Here is a 17185-nt window from a genome sequence, read left to right as displayed (position 1 = left end):
TGCCCTTTAGGCTCCTTCTGAGCCATTTAATCCTCGTTTCCCAAGAAAATAGTAGAGTGAAGAATCAAAACTTATAGGGAAATAATGATTACTATTTTGAGCTAACAGTGCCGATTAATTAGAATAGTCAAGCAAATAGTTCACAGCTTTCCAGTTTTAAAAATACAATCCTTGAATAAAAGAAAACCATCTGAACACCTTCAGGCAACTCTTCTGAAATGATTGGATTTCTTCCCTTTCAATTTCCAGTTCCTTTCCCGCATGATCCATGCAATCAATCACCAAATCTGCAAGGTTTACTGAAAGAGGAAACAACTTCTAATGCATAGTGTTGAGATCTTCAATTCTTGATCACAACCATCTGATGGCGTGAGGCATTTAAGGATCTCTCACGCATCTTTTGCATGCAAATTTCCATTTCCTTCATCCGGGAGAGAACATCTTCATCTTTAACAGATATCTTCTCATTTAAGCTAGCAATCATCTACTGCATTTGAATCATGTTGTTGGCCAATGGTATTTGAGGCATTGGACTGTGGATTCTATGGGGGTTTCAGGTTGAGATGTTGGTGAGGGAATTTCTGAGAGAAAGGATTCACTAGGATGAGACAACCTAAAACAAATGGTACAATTAGATCAAAACTTGTAGGAGAGGGTATGAACTTAAATTTTCAAAGTAGTAATGAAGACATCAAACAATAGCTATGCTGGTTAAAGATTCACCGGTTTAAAGTTTTAAATTTTGTATTCTTTGAAACTAACAACCTGCTAGAAAACCAGGACAATAGCCAAAATAATTTTTGTGATGCACACTTGCACAGTTCTTAAAAATGTTGACTTTGTAAAACTTACTCCAAATAAATGTTTTAGTAGGTAATTAGGTATTACAACCAAGGTTCAAAGTATTGGCACGTATTGGCCGATACATATTGTATTGGGAGCACCCCGATATTGCCCCTACAGAGGGTGTATCGGGGTTCTGACCGGTTCAGGGGATGGAGGAGCCTCAAAACGCCCCCCTTGAACTGGTTTTGAGAAAAATAAATAAAAAAAAAGTAAAAAGACAGTACCAATACCGCCCAATACACCCCTACCGGCTATCAGGCATATCGATATTTAGAACCTTGATTACAACCTAGAGTGTTTATTATTTAATGCATATGCTGTTTTAAGCCATTTTTAGAAGCTTCAATCTGGAACCATTTGCTTTTTTTCTAATTTTTATTTCTCACATCTTTTATTTGAGGGTTCAAGTGGGGTGTTGCAGTCAACCTGCACAGCTGGACCATTCGACCTGTGACATACTGGCCAAAAGAGTTTTATATCCGCTCCATGTCTAACAACAAAAACAGTACAATCTCAATCCTTAACTACAATTTGATTTGATCAATATTTCCACTCTGTCTTTTGGATTAGATATAATTGATTCTTTCCACTAAACCTATACAAGATTAAACGATGGTCCTTGCACTGTTACAAGATTCTTTCCACTCTGTTACAAATGTTGACACGGGTTATCATCAAGTAGCTCAAGTATAACAGTCCAGGGCCATGGAAGTATAGACATGTCTTGAGAGAAGTGAGACAACTAGCAAGGGAACTGAGAACCACTTTCATTTGGATACAAAGATCAGCAAATGGTATGGCAGATATTCGAAAGCAACAGGATGTTAATAGGGAGCAATTGTATTTGGGGGTCGGTCACTCATTGGGAAGCTGAATGATACATATAGCCCAAGGAAAGGGGTTCTAATGGATTAGGTAGCTGATCTAGCCTAAACTGCATTGTGAGGTGTCTGCACTAGTTGTCCGGCATGTATTTACATGTTCTTGTACAAATTAGTAAAGACGTTGTTGTGTTAAAGATTAAAAAAAAAATGTTACAAATGTTGAAAAATGAAAATGTCTGCTCATCCAAGTTAGGAAGGATAAGAGGCTGGTCTGAGGTTCGAAATCATTTTCACCTTATGACATTTTAGATAATACGATCTTCCTATCCTGTGTCTGCTCAAAACAGAAAAGATCCTTGAAATATGGTCTGGATTATAAAGTCTGATTATTAGACAGGGTTATCTCCTGTTTGTATCCTAAGCAGCCACTATGTATTTGAATCTCTGTGGGATTGGGTGGAAGAAATCAAACAACTTTTACAAGTGACCTTTTTGAAATGTACAAATGTAAAAGACTCCTTTCTTTCAGTCCCAAAACAGGGAACCATGTCTACTGAAACAAAGAAAAATGTGGGGAGAATAAGGTGTTTCAGATCAGAAAAAGTGAAGGGTAGGATAATTTTGAGGAAGCAAACATGAACCATGGGTACTAGTTTGAGCATAAGTTTTTATCATAGCAGAAGATTTCCATCAATAAAGATAAAGGATACAAGGGGAAGAGACAAACTCTCTTATCTCTCCTAACAGGATACAAACAAACCAGAAAAGAATTTACAATAGAGACCAAAACAAAGCACCCCTGTTCGAGATCAAATCAGCCCCCACAACGTTCTGCAGCACATTCTCGCCATGTATTACGAACATCTCCTGGTGATGATACCAGAAATGGTGATGTCATCATTGAAAGATGTTCCCAATACATGGCGGGGATGTGCTGTGGGACGTTGTAGGGGCAATCTTGTGGGGGGCTGATTTGAACTCCCCCTGTTCACCCCTTGTTTAGCTAAGCCATCAGCAAAAGAGTTGGCACTTCTCTTAACCCAAGTGACTTTCACTTCTGTGTCCTTTGTCAGCCACTTAAAGTTTTTCTTTTCATTGCTGTAAAGCCCACAGTCCATTCTTGTCATCTTTCAACCAGCGCACCACCAGTTTGGAGTCTCGTTCTATAATCAGCTTCCTTATATATTTAACTCCTTAGCTCTTTGAACACCTTCTAAAGTCTTCGAGATCTCAGCTCTAAGGGAGTCACCTACTCCAACTGGACCTGAGAACAAGGCTATTATTTTCCCTTCCTCAGTGGAAGATCATCCAACTTTAAGAAGAAATATGCTAAACTGTCAAAATACTTTGAAGCAGTCTACAGTCCTACACATGACTATACCCAAGGATGAAAGAATATTTTAAGTCCCCAGAATACTTGAACTTTTTAACAAGTATGAACCTAAGAATACAGATGGGGGAGAAGGTAAATAGGGATCAATGGTACTGGGCTCAATTGTAATGTGCTTGCTGTATTGTTTTAATTCTATTTTTCGGAAAGGCCGCAGCTGCACCTCATGCCTCTCCAAGGGATGCTTGCTCTGTTTTTTATATTGACTTTAATAAATTATTCACTTATCAAAAAAACAAAAAAGTGCCCAGAATACTTAAGTTGTTGGGGATCAAATTAAAGGCATTGTTAGCTCGGGCAGTCCTGATCCTCCCTTGAGTTAATTTGGTTATTAAGAATGAATATTGTGTTAAATATGTAAAAACAGAGTTAAGTGTCTAAGTAAAAACCTCTCGACTGTCCATAATCTCCATATTTTTGTAACCAATATATCCCCCTCAGACTCTCAGAGTGAGGCATTGAAGATAGTCCATAGTTTCACCGATGCAGGAACTGTGGGAACTAAGATTAGTGTTTCATAACTATCGGCATCTACGTTATTTGCTTCACTATTTGCCCCATTAACTAACAAATAATAGTCAATTTTTTCTTTCCATTTATACCTTCGTTTATCTATTTGATAAGTAATAACAATCTTAGTAGAGTCAAAATTGTATCAGCTTAAATGGGGCTTTGACACAGAATATAATATTTTACGACTGTTCCAAACGGAGTTCTGCGTAGCAGTGAAGACCATACGGAAACGAAGAACGAGATCGGACGACAATTTCACATAGATTCAGTATCAGTAATACGTACAGTTTCATTTTCCTCCGCAGAAACCCTAGTCGACGAAATTACGAACCTGGGCTGAGTTCTTGAGGGAGGCGGTGGTAATGGAAAAGGCGTAAAATTTGCTTCCCCTCAGCGCCCGTAGATCCTCGTCTGTAAGACCTTCCAACCCTTTTACCATTTCCCTTTCTGAACCGAAAAACGCGAATTCGACCTGATCAAGACTTGTAAACCTGAGAAAAAAAAAAAAAAACCCTAAAAAATTAGCACGGAAGAAGGAAAAGGTGACCGTCCGATTGACCTCGGATCCTAAGGCTTCAGTGGGACAGCGAGGCACCGATTCGTTATCCTTCCACCGACGGGAGCGGGAGGTTGTCGCTGCTCTGTGAAACCAGCCTGACGCGGTGCCCAACTCCAAGGACCATGAAACCCGAGCCTACGCCCGAGTCGCGTGGCCCAACTCCCTACTTGGACCGGACGATGCAGATCAAACCTTAACAGACCCTACCTGTTAAGAACCGAAACAATGTCCGACCGCCTTGATGCCCCCGCTTGGGTTACAAGCTCACACTACCGAGCTCAGCGATCAGTTTTGCATTCCTAGGATTAATAAGAAAGATAGATCTCTTTCGTCTTTCCGATGTGGGATATGGATGTCATTGCCCAAATCGAGCAAAGCTATACTTTGGGAAAAAAGCATGTCTAAGGCCCGTTTGGAGGGCTTTAGCACTAATTGAGCCACTTCAAAGAAGGCAAGAGCTATTACCCCGTTTGGTGCGTCTTTTCATGTGGTTTTTTCGGCTGTTTACAAGTCGGACAAACCGATTGTTGGTCTATTCCCGTATGGTTCAAGAAAGATCTAGTTGCCAAAAGCCAGAGAGTTAAAAAGACACAAGAAGCCTATTTTAGACTAATTTTGGGAAGCTCGAAATAAAGCTTTTCACGTCTTTCGCATCTTATTCTCACATGGAAAGACACAGAAAGACATGCATCTGCCAAACTAGTTCTAGGCTGCTCAAATTTTCATGCAAAAGTCTAATGCGTCTTTTGACTGTTAGAGCTATCGGAAGATCTTCCCAAAAAGACTTGCCAAACGGCCCCAAGTTTTACTAGAAAATTGTCTTCTCAATTCAATGTAAGCGTTTTGGCACTTTTGGCTCTGTAAATATAAATGTGTTACCTTATATATTGTTGAATGATTTTGTAATTCTAAACCTTGTTTGTGTTGAATATATATATTTGTATTTACACTCTTCCCAAATGGAAAGCTTTTCATCAAACCTAGCACTTAACCAATGTGCTTTTGGGTTTAGCTTCATAGAGTGTGTGCAAAAACTCCATTTATTCATTGCTTCTTCAAACAACACTAGAAGTTTAGAATATCCAATAAATGGTGATAGAGTTGGTCTACGATGTTTCTTCTTAGCTGTGTTTATTATTATTTTTTTTAAGGCTATGTTTGGTTTGAAGGAAAAGGTAGGGAAAGACGGGATAACCAATACAAGGTTTGTAAAGGTTTCCTTACCTTCCCCTACATTTTCCTTCAAACCAAACATAGCCAGGGATCTATTACAAAATTGGATTTTTGTTGTTGCAAAAAAATAGGTATGTTGCAAATAGTTACTCTGTACTTCAGGGTAATCTCACTTTTTTTTATAAGTTCAAGGGTAGTCTGACCTTTTTTTCATAAGTTCAGGCTCTAAGGTGAGATTGGGGTAATCCCACCTTAGAGCCTGAACTTTCAACTATGCCACTTTAGTACTTAAACTTTCAGAAATATACATTTAAGTCCAATTCCGTTAAACTAACATTATGATAACAGGTAAAATTACAAAAATGCTCATGTTCGAACTCTCTTTTTTTCATTTTCATCTTTTTCTACCTTTGGGCTTCAAGATGCAAACCAGCAGCGACAAAGTAAGCCTTCCAAAGTGAGACTACCCCTATGAATAGATCGAGGTTATCTTACTTTGTCATTGTTGATTTGCATCCAAAGTCTAAACATAGAAGAAGATGATGAATAGGTGAAAAAAAGAAAGTCAACATTGTCAATCTTGTAATTTTACCCCTCACCTTAACATTGTTGGGACTATACCTGTTCATGGGCTAGGTAGCTTGATGAGATGGGCGAACCTGGCCTGGCCCATTCTAAATCGAGCTTAGACAAAGTTTTAAGCCCATTGACTCAACGTCGAGCTTTCCCAAATAAGCCTAGTTTGAACCCAAACCTGGCCCAGTAATATTATATATAAGAAAAGTATATTATATTAATTATATATAATATATATTACATGATAATAAAATTAATAACAAAAAAATATTCTATACATTATAATATACATAATATATTAGTACTAATATATAATTAATATATTATAAAATACCTATCAAAATCAGGCTTTGGGCTTAGGCTTGGGCTTTGAGTTTTATATAGGGTTGGGCTCGGGCTCAAGATTTAGGCCCCATGGTTAGGCCAAGCTTGGGCTCAGGCCTAGTCATTTTCTATTAAGAGGGGTGAATTAGGTAAAGCTTTAAAAAAATTAACCTTTGAATTCAAAAAAAGGAGAAAATTTCTAGACTTCCTTGTTTTAATATATATATATATATATATATATATATATATATATATATAACACGGGATGATAGTGAAAAATGATACTATTGACCCTAATGTTCATTTAAATAAATTTAATCAAAAGAAAATAAGATGTGTGCAACCACTCTATTGGCTATATTTGGTCAATTTTGTTTTCTATACAAAAAATGTGTTAAGGGTATTTTTGAAATAAAAAAATTATGGACCTAATGGCAAAACAAACACTCCTTAATGAAATGTTAATTAAGTAAATAAGTTGTAAAATATATGAGATGTTTTAGTAAAATGAAAACTATAAGGTAGGTCTAAGTAAAATTGTAAAACTATAAGGTGTGTAGGAATGGCAATGGGGTGGGGATCATATTCCCCGTCCCCGACCCTGATTCTAAAATTAATCCCCATCCCTGATCCCTGATGGGGATGGGTTCCCCGTGGGGATCCAAATCCCCAAAATGTTTTCAGATAATATTATTTTTTTAAATAAATAAAAATTTTAAATTATAAATAATGTTTTAAATATGTTTTGATATATATATATAATCGGGGTCGGGGCAGGGACCCCCATCCCCGACCCCAACCGGGGATTCCTATTAATCCCCATCCCCACCCCGCCCCGCCCCGCCAAAACAATCCCATCCCCCGGCCCCATCGGGTCAGGGAAGTCAGGTCCCCGTCGGGGATGGGCAAAATTTCCATCCCTAAAGGTGTGTTCTAGTAAATGACCCTAATAGAAACACATAAGAGTATACAATTGTTTTATATTTTCAACTTTTTAAATAATTAACAATTATTCATATTTTATATATTACTTTTAATAATTTTTTCATAAAACAAAAATAACAATAATTAATTTTAGTTAGGTTTATTTATCAAACTGATGAAACCAACCAACCTGATTAAGTCGACCCAAGTTGGTCGGTTTTCTAGTATTTTAGGTTGGCTTTGGTTTAAAAATTTCCCAATTCAACCAAGTTGGATCAGTTTCACTTTGGCCATTTGTAAACTGACCAAAATCAAATGACTTAACCATGGATATATATTAATATTTATATTTTAAATATAATTTTTAATATGGAAAAGTGGGGAATTTCCCATATTTCTTAGTCTAAAATGTTTTATATCATAAATCTAATTTTAAATTTATTTTTTAATAATTGCACTATAATTTTTAAAATTAAATTTAATCTTTAATTTTAAATCTTTTGAACTGACTAACCAAACTACAAAATTAATCCAAACTGATACAATTTGAGTGGGTCGATTTTTACAAAATGTTAGTCGGTTTCAATTAACTAACTTCCTAACTTGACCAAGTCAATTTGGTTAGCCAAATAGCATATGACCAAACCGAACCAACTCAAGAACACTCATAATTTCAACTAAATTAATAGTCTCATATTTGATAAATAACAATACTTTAATCTCCAATAATTATTGAAAATTTATAGTGAAAATACACAATTATTGAAAATATATTGATAATGAAAAATACAAAAATTACAAAAATACAATAAGTACTAAAAAATATATTAACTTATTCAATAAATAGTATAATCTCAAATAATAGTTTAATCTCTAATAAATATTAATCAATGACTTATAACAAAAATACAATAAATACAATAAGTACAATAAATTAAAATTAAAAATTTCAATAATAGTAATTTAGTCTCCAATAATTATTGAAACTTTTATGTTAAATAACAAAATAAAATAAATTTATACATAATCTTTGAAAATAAATTTATCACAAAAACAATAAATAATTACTGAAATACAATAAATATTAATTTTAGTATATATAATTATATAATAAATACATATTAAGAATTTAAAATTATTATTAATAAATATTAATTTTTTTGAAAGTTATTTTCTCGAATTATTACTTGATATAAGTGAAATTAATTATTTACAATATTATGTAAAAATATTAAATTATTATTAATTTCAATATTATGTTATTTTTCTACTTTTCATATTTTTTTTTAAATTTATTACATAATTTCTTTATTTTAACTATTTAAAATCTAGTTATGTTAAATATTTTTGCATTTAAAATATTTAGTTATTCAAATACTTAATAGTATGTAAAATATTTAAATTTAAAAATATTAATTATTTATTGAATTTAATTATCCATAAAATCATATTTTATACTATTATTACATAATTTCATTATTAATTATGTAATATATTAAATTATTATAAATTTCAATATTATGTTAGAACTATTTTTCTACTTTGAAGAAATTTTTTAAATTTATTACATAATTTTGTTATTTTAACTATTTAAAATCTAGTTATGATAAATATTTAGTTATTTAAATATTTAAATAATCTATAAAATATTTAATTTTTTTGTTATTTGAATTTTATTTATTTAAAGCTATTACATATTATTAAATATTTGAAAAACATTTAAATTTATAATTCAAAAAAACATAATTTAAATTGTTAGTAAATAATTTTGTGATAAATTTTGTAAAAATATAAAATTATTTTTTGTGTTTTTAATAAATATTTTAAAGTTATTATATAATTTTGTTAGAGTATTTAAATAATTCTTAAATTTTTTAATCCAAACTTTCTTTAGATAGATATAGATAAAAAGTAGGGGAGAGGATAAATAGGAATTATGGATGATTTAGGAGAGAATCTACTAAATTAGAGATAATTTTGGAGATAAATAGGAATTAAAGATAATTTTAGAGAAAGTGGGGGATAATGGGGGAGGTAATTTAGGAGAAATTTTAGGAAAATGGATTATTTAGGTTATTTGGAAATTGCAACTATGTATGTATATAGGTAAATATGTATGCATATATATATATATATATATATGTATAGTTGGGTCGGGCTCGAGCCAGGTTTGACTACTTAAGGGGCTAGGCCTGGGCCCAACCCGAAAAATAAAAAGCTCAACTTCTTGAGCCCGAGGACCAAAAATCCAAACCCAGCCCGTGTAAAATTTCAGACTGGGTCAATGTGGGCTTAGACTAGGCCCAAGTTGAACCCTATCTTCTTTTGAAACAATTCAATTTCTTCCCTTTCAATTTCTAGTTTCTTTCCCGCATGATCCACATAATCAATAACCAGATCTACAAGATTGACCAAGAGACGAACTAGCTTATGATGCAGAATGTTGAGATATGCAATTCTTGATTGCAACCGTTGATGGTGTAAGCCATTCGAAGTTCTCTCTCTCTCTCATGCATCTTTTGCATGCGAGCATCCATCATCTGGGAGAGAACATCTTTATCTTCAACAGATTTCTTCTCATTTAAGCTAGCAATCATCTACTACATTTGAATCACGTTTTTTTTAACAAGTATTGTAATGTATTAAAATACGAGAGAAGACAAATAACACCAGCCCAACGAGAGCCTGTACATTGGGAATGTACAAAAAACATTTGAATCATGTAGTTGGCCATGGTATTGAGGTGTTGAACTATGAATTCAATGGGGGCTTCAGGTTGAGATGTCAGTGAAGGTATTTCCGAGAGAAAGGGGTCACCAAGATGAGCCAACCTAAAACAAAAAGCATAAGTAGATCAAAACTAGTAAGAGAAGGTGTGAATTTAAATTTTCAAAGCAGTAATGAAGACATCAAGCAATAGCTATGTTGGTTAAAGATGCACCAGTTTAAAGTTTCAAATTTTGTATTTTTTGAAACTAACAACCTGCAAGAAAACCAGACCAGCAGCCAAAGTAGTTTTTGTGATGCACACTTGCATAGTTCTTATGTCCCGTTTGCTTTTCGGTAAGTTTTTTATCTGGGTAAATGCATTTACCCGGGTAAGTGTTTCCCAAGAAAGAATTATCCAGATAAGTACATTTACCCATGTTCTTTTATTTCCCATGTAAATAAGGCAATGACCATGTTAGCCATAAAAGTTCCATTATTAGAAGGGGCATTTTTGTTCCATCCAAGTATTGGCAACTTTCCCCAAGATAGGAAAATTAATTTACCTACCTATGAGATGGGTATCACTTACCCGGGTAAGTGATACTTCGGGAAATAAATTTTACTGGTCCCCACATAAATATGAAAAATGAATATGAGTATCTTGGTCAATGGGAATCAAAATCCCATTGACCAACTTTCCTCCCTCTCAAAATCCAAAAAAAGAACACCCCCTTAGAAATGTTGACTTTGTACAAGTTACTCTAAAATAAATGTTCTAGTAGATAACTAGGTATTACAAGTTTACAACCTCTACACCAAAAAAAAAAAGGTACTACATCCTAGAATGTTTATTGTTTAAAGCTTATGTTGTTTTAAGCCATTTTTAGTAGCTTCAGTCTAGAACCATTTGCTTTTTTTCTAATTTTTATTTTTCACATTTTTTTTATTTGAGAGATTCAAGTGGTATGTTGCAATCAAACTGGGCAATTGGATCATTTGACCTGTAGACAAAATAGTTTTATAGTCCATGTCTAACAACAAAATAGCACAATCTCAACCCTTAACTTCAATTTGATTTGATTTATATTTGTACATTGTCTTTAGGATTGGATAATAATTGATTCTTTCCACTAAAACTCTACAAGATTAAACAATGATCCTTGTAAAATGTTATAAATGTTTAACACAAGGTTCTCTCTTGTTTGTATCTTAAGCAATGCTTTAAAAGGCGTGGGAGGTGTATGCCTGGAGGTGCACCTCCATGCGAGGTGCTTCCAAAATGCCCTGAGGCGTTGACACCTCTGAGGTGTATGCCTCATGCGCTTTTTTCATGAGGCGTGCTAAAAGTGTATGCCTCATGCACATCTTATATAAAAGGACAAAAAAAAAAGAAAAAAAAAAGAAAAAAAAAGGAAAGGAAAGAAAAACAAAGGGATGAGAAAGAAAAAGAAATAAAAAAAAAGAAAGAAAGGAAAGGAAAGAAAAGAAAAACAAAGGGATGGGAAAGAAAAAGAAAGAAAAAAAAGGAAAGGAAAGGAAAGAAAAGACAAGAGGAAAGAAAGTGGTTTGCTTCTCTTTCAACTAATGTTATGCATCTTTATTCTTTTTAATATAAAAGATTCTTATTAAAAATAAAGAAAAAATGAGATCTCCCCCTTCCTCTTCGTCCTCCTCCCCTTCCTTCTTCCTCCTAACCCCCCTCCTCTTAAGGAGACTTACGCCTCTTTGTGTTCGGGAGGCTTATGCCTCTTGTGTTCTGAACTACACCTCACGGCTCTAGGTAGTGGAACACCTATGCGTTTTAAAACATTGATCTTAAGTAGGCATTGTGTACTTGAATCTCTATTGGATTTGATGGAAGGAATCAAACAACTTTTACAAGTTGACTTTTTTGAAATGTACAACTGTAAGACATTTTTTTTTCTGTCCCATAATAGGGAACCATGTCTACTAAAATAAAGAAAAATATGGGGAAAATAAGGTGCTTTATATCAGCAAAAGTAAAGAGTAGGACACTGAGGGAGCAAACATGAACCATGGGTACTACTTTGAGCGTGAGACTCTTTTTGAGTGGTTAATTCAGTGGAAGATCACCCACTTTAACAAAAAATATGCTTCCTACACATGACTATACCCAAGGTTCAAAATATCGATATGCCTCAATGTATTGGTACTTAAATTAATGCATTTTTATATTTTTTTAAGTTCTTTTTAAATTTGGTTTTTAGACATTTTTAATCATATTTTTTATTAAAAAAAAGAATAGTTCCCAAAACGCCTTTAAAAAGGGGTATTATAAAGCCACCGATATAATACGATACAACCGATACAAAATTTTTAACTTTGACTATACCCAAGAATGAAAGAATATTGGGTTTGAGGATGGTATGAAAAAGATAAGATATCCAAAAAACATATGACCAATCAACTAGAATCATAAACTTGATAATGAATCAAGTGTTATTTATCAAAATTCATGGATGGGTTTCCATTGATCAGAATTCTTTCCATTTTGAAGTGCAAGAATAACATTTTAACAAGAAACATGAACCAAATAAGTAAGAATATAATGGGTGGGTGGAGAGGCTAATGTAATGGCAGATTAAAGCAAACGGTAAATAGGAATCAATTGCATCGGACTCAATTGAAATATGCTTGCTTTTTGTAATGGTTCCTTGTACTGTTTTTATCAATTATGATTCTAATAAAATATTCACTTGTCAAAGAAAGAGTATGGATATTTATGTTGTTGGAGATCAGATTACAGGCGTTGTTAGCTCGGGCAGTCCTAATCCTCCTTTGAGTTTCTTTGAAGTTATTACTTCCAATAAAAATAAATTGGAACAAGTGTCAAAGTTAGTGTTTCACAACAATCATCATCTGGGTTATTTGCTTCACCCTTTCTTCCAATTAAATAACAAATTATAGTCAATTTTTATTTCCATTAATACCTTTGTTTATCTATTTGACAAGTAATAACAATCTTAGTACAGTCAAAAATTGTATCAGCCTAGAAGGGGCTTTGGCACAGAATATAATGTAGTTCCGCGTAGCAGTGAAGACCATACGGAAACGAAGAACGAGATCGGACAACAATTTCACATGTAATACGTACAGTTTTATGTTCCTCCGCAGAAACCCTAATGGACGAAATTATAAGAGCACAGAAAACCCTAATAAAAAAAAAACGAACCTGGGCTGAGTTCGTGAGGGAGGGTGGTGGTAATGACAAGGCGCAAATTTTCTTCCCCTCAGCGCCCGTCGATCCTCGTCTGTAAGACCTTCTTCCACCCCTAAAAATATAGAACGGAAGAAAAAGAAAAAAGGTGGCCGTCCGATTGAACTCGGATCCTAAGGCATATCAGTGGGACAGCAAGGCACCGATTCGTTATCGCTGGCTCTGTGAAACCAGCCTGACGCGGTGCCCTCCTCTCTAGGAACAATAAAACCCGAGCCTTCGCCCGAGTCGCGTGGCCCAACTCCTTACTTGGAACCGGGCGAACCGGGTCAAGCCTCTATAAAGCCTACCCGTTGGATGGAGTTAATGTCCGACCATCTTGATGCCCCCGCTCGGGTTAGAAGCTCACGCTACCGAGCTCAGCGAACTATCTTGTATTCCTAAGACTAATAAGGAAGCTAGATGTCTATCGTGTTAACGATGTGGGATATGGTGTCATTGACTCATTGCCCAAATTGAGGAAAGTTTTAATTGGGAAAAAACATGTCATCTATATGATATCTATATTTTAAAATTGTACTTGTTTTGTGGTTTATTTGTAAAGTCATTTGTCTTTTTTCTCGTTTCTTTTTAAAAGTATCTATTTTTTTCTTTTTTTTTTTAATTTTCTAATTTTAAAATTAAACAAAACAACTTAAGTGATCAATCACCTTTAAGACTTTAATGCATTAATACACCATTAACTCTCTCTCTCTCTCTTCTCTTTTCCATTAACTCCTTTAATAATATCTCCTTATTAATTATGCCATTAACTCTCTCATTCAAAAACTCATGCCACTAATTCTCCCTCATCACCATTACTCCATTAAATTGCATAAAAGACAAACTTTTTCTATATATATATATATTTTAATTTAACTATAATATTATATTATATATATATATATATATTAGTAAAGATTAATTATATTAAAATTGAGATATTCAATGATATATGATTGCACTAAATAATCTACTTCCATTTAAAATTATAATCTATTTATATTCCATTTTTAATTATTGTTATTGATAAAAATATTTTTTAGTATATTAAAAAAGAATTTAATTAATAAAAGGAATAAGATAAATGAAAACCTAATATCAATTTAAAATTAATATAAAACAAATATAAAACTAATACAAAATAATCAAACAATTATTAGTTTTATTAAATGACAGATTATGAGAAGGTAATTTCAAGAGTATGGCTTAATAGTTGGAAACAATCATAGCCGAAGATTATAGATGAGTACCAACTGTGTTGTATAGATTTCCACCTTTCCCTACTTTTTTCTTCAAACAAAACACAGCCTAAGATGCCAGCTTCTGATTTGGAAACTTCTTCATAGGGCAATCGAAACAAAGATGAACATTTGGCAATCAAGAAGGGAGAAAGAGATTCTTTATACCTTCTGCAATTCTGCACTTGAGACATATTCCCCAGACCCACTCCAATGGTGGACTAACCAAAACAAAAATTGCCCCAACCATTTAAAAAGAAAATATTATGTGTAGAATATTGGATATCCTAAGAAGCTTACGGACATCAGAAACAAAGTGCTCTTAAGAAGAGCTGGTCTGGATCCACAACTGGTATGCTCCACAGATCTGTAATGTATACAAACATGAATTTCAATAAAGCATATGTTTTCTTTTTTATCAAAGCCCACTTGAATGCAAATTTACTTCTTTTTTTACTGATGTACTTTTACAACTTATTATCAATGTAAATATGCATTGGTCTGTCATTTGTTAATGCATAAATGTAATGTTGCCAAACGCAGACAAAAGTGAAACAGAGTGCAAATTTACCATGAACCGGGATTTACACTCTATTTGCATTGTTTCCAAATGCAGCCTATGGGCCTTTTACTTTCTTCGCATCCAGCTTCCAATATAACTGCAGAAGGAGAGCTTTGCAAGGCCGCAACAGTAGCTGAATGCTGAATCTGAAGCCTGGGCAATCAACAGGGGTCTAAGAAAGCTTCTATCTTTTGGGCATCAAAATGCCATCCTCTTTTCAGATGCAATGCAAGTTTTATCAATGTTGAAGGGAATCCCAGGAAACATCAATTGGCGAATGTGGCCATTGGTTAAACATATCAAGAATTTGGCTTTTTTTTTGTTAATATTAAGTTAGTTTATGTACATAGAGCAGATGTTAGTATAGCTCAAGTAATGGCTAAAAATTCAAGAACTCTAAATCTTTTGATTCTTTTGCAAACCCCCTCCATTTCTGTTAAATCTGCTACCATCTTGTAGGAGGGGTGTAATTATGCATCCTTGATGTTTCTTATGCCCCGTTCACTTTTCGATAAGTCACTTACCTAGGTAAATGCATTTACCTGGGTAAGTGTTTCCCAAGAAAAACTTACCCGGGTAAGTGCATTTACCTATGTTCTTTTATTTCCCATGTAAATAAGGCAATGACCATCTTACCCATAAAAATTCTATTATTAAAAGGGGCATTTTTGTTCCATCCAAGTATTGGCAACTTCCCCTAAGGCCCCGTTCACTTTTTACCCGAGTAAATACACTTACCCAGGCAAGTGTTTCCCAGGAAAGACTTACCCGGGTAAGTGCATTTACCCATGTTCTTTTATTTCCCATGCAAACAAGACAATGACCATTTTAGCCATAAAAACCCATTATTACAAGGGGAATTTTTGTCCCAAGTAAGGTGGGAAAGTTATTTACCCACCTAGGAGATGGGTATCACTTACCTAAGTGATACCCAGGAAAATAGACTTTCCCTGGTCCCCACATAAATCTGAAAAAAAAACATGGGATTCTTGGTCAATGGGATTTTGAATCCCATTGACCAACTTCCCCCCTCTCAAAATTCATAAAAGGAACGCTGCCTAAATGGGAAAGTTAATTTACCCACCTAGGAGATGGGTATTACTTACCTAGGTAAGTGGTACCTAGGAAACTAAACTATCACTGGTCTCCACATAAATTTGAAAAATGAACATGGATTTCTTGGTTTATGGAAATCAAAATCCCATTAACCAATTTTCCCCCTCTCAAAATCCAAAATAAAGAACGCCCCTTTAATGATTAATTCCTTTTTGCCAAAAAAAAAAAAGAAAAGGAAAAAGAAACAGGTAAGTCCAAATGAGAAACCATTCACATAATATATTAATTGGGAAAATAAAACATACATTCATAAACCATTCTAATTGATTTGCTGGTTTAAGCATTGGAATGCTCTAGGGTTTAGAAACTTAATCTCCCCCTTTCATAGATGCCTTTCTTAGAATATTACACCCTTTTCTTGTTCCAACTCATCAAAATACATCAGTATATATAAAATAATTATGAAAATCAGATGGTGAGAGGATATATAATAGATTAGTTGGAAAATAAGCAATATATACTAAATTAACCATGCCAACTCAAAATGAAAATATGCTAAGCTTCATAGCTCAACTGAAATAAGCATCTATTGGCTTGTTTTGGGAGTGATGCTGAACTTACTCCCATTTTTATGCCCTTAACTCTATTGGGCAAAATAACCTATTTCTCTAAAACAACAGTGATAATCATTTGAAACAAATTAAAGTATAATAAGAGAAATGAACAACTATTTGGGAAATAATAAACATGAACTCAAAACATGCTAACTATGAACAAATATGCCAAGTTCAACTACTTGACTAAAAACAAGCATCTTTCTACTTGGTCTTTCAGGAGTTGAAACTGAAATTATGGCCCTTAAGATAAAGGCCCTACAGGCTCTTAAGGCCTTCCGAGCCATTTAATCCTCATTCCCAAGAAAATAGTAGAGTGAAAGTCAAAAGATTCAAAACTCGTAGAGAGATAATAATTACTATTTTAAGATAATAATAGGCCCATTTGACAAGTCTTTTTGGGAAGATTTTCTAGTAGTTTTGAAAGTTAAAAGATGCATTGAGCTTTTGTATGAAGATCCGAATAGCTTGAAGCTAGTTAGGTAAATACACGTCTTTCCGTGCATCTTTCCGTATGAGAATAAAATGTGAAAGACGCAAAGCTTCATTTGGAGCTTCCCGAAATCAGCCCAAAATGGGCTTCTCGCATCTTTTTGACACTTTGGCTTTTGGCGGCTAGATCTTCCATTAACCAAACGGGAATAGATCGAAAATCAG

The 17185-nt window shown here is 34.0% G+C and overlaps 1 long non-coding RNA gene and 1 other non-coding gene across 6 annotated transcripts; both read right to left on the bottom strand.

The window, feature by feature from the left end:
* Positions 1-71: 71 nt before the first annotated feature.
* LOC148801775 (uncharacterized) lies at positions 72-4960 on the bottom strand. 5 transcript variants are annotated; one of them, XR_733623.3, is made up of 3 exons: positions 4133-4469; positions 3905-4045; positions 72-613 (listed from the first exon to the last, which is right to left on the bottom strand). It is a non-coding gene; the product is annotated as an uncharacterized LOC148801775 (long non-coding RNA). The 5 variants fall into 5 exon arrangements; XR_016083452.1 differs by having other exon boundaries at positions 3859-4960; XR_016083451.1 differs by having other exon boundaries at positions 3905-4960.
* On the bottom strand, positions 4112-4415 carry LOC104587581 (signal recognition particle RNA). Its single transcript, XR_016084832.1, has one exon.
* Positions 4961-17185: the final 12225 nt, after the last annotated feature.

This window comes from Nelumbo nucifera, chromosome 3, assembly GCF_055504915.1.
Source record: "Nelumbo nucifera cultivar China Antique chromosome 3, China Antique-T2T, whole genome shotgun sequence".
In the NCBI taxonomy this organism is placed as follows: domain Eukaryota; kingdom Viridiplantae; phylum Streptophyta; class Magnoliopsida; order Proteales; family Nelumbonaceae; genus Nelumbo; species Nelumbo nucifera.
This window is presented reverse-complemented; position numbering and strand designations above follow the sequence as displayed.